The following is a 597-nucleotide window of genomic DNA, read 5'->3' as shown; positions in this document are numbered from 1 at the left end:
TTTCTCAATATTTAGATGTTTTTGCTCCCTCAGATTCCAGATTTTTAAATAGTTTTATATCGACCAAATATTGTCCGATCCTAACAAACCGTACATCAATTGAAAGCTTATTTATTCAGCTTTCAGATGATGCATAAATCTCAATTTCGAAAAATTTACCCTTATGACTGGTTTTATGGTCCAGGGTCACATATTAGAATGATTTCTGAAGATCATGTGACACTGAAGACTGGAGGAATGATGCTGAAAATTCAGCTTTGATCACAGAAATAAATTACATTTTAACATATATTCACATAGAAAATAGCTATTTTAAATTGTAATAATATTTCACAATATTTTACTGTATTTTTGATCAAACAAATGCCTTGTTGAGCAGCAAAGACTTTTTTCAAAAACATTTAAAAAAACATACCGACCCATACCTTTGAATGGTAGTGTAGATGCCAGGTACATCCAAGATATTATGTCCAGTTCTAAGTCTTGAGCACGCACAGCCTTTTTAATTTGATTGCTGTTATTTTAGCGCTGAACATTTCTGATTGGATCACCGCTGATGGATGTTGAATGAGTTATTCTAGTTTAACAGTCAGCTAC

This window comes from Sinocyclocheilus grahami, unplaced genomic scaffold (genome assembly GCF_001515645.1).
Source record: "Sinocyclocheilus grahami isolate Dianchi unplaced genomic scaffold, SAMN03320097.WGS_v1.1 scaffold4717.1, whole genome shotgun sequence".
Taxonomy (NCBI): Eukaryota; Metazoa; Chordata; class Actinopteri; order Cypriniformes; family Cyprinidae; genus Sinocyclocheilus; species Sinocyclocheilus grahami.
This window is presented reverse-complemented; position numbering follows the sequence as displayed.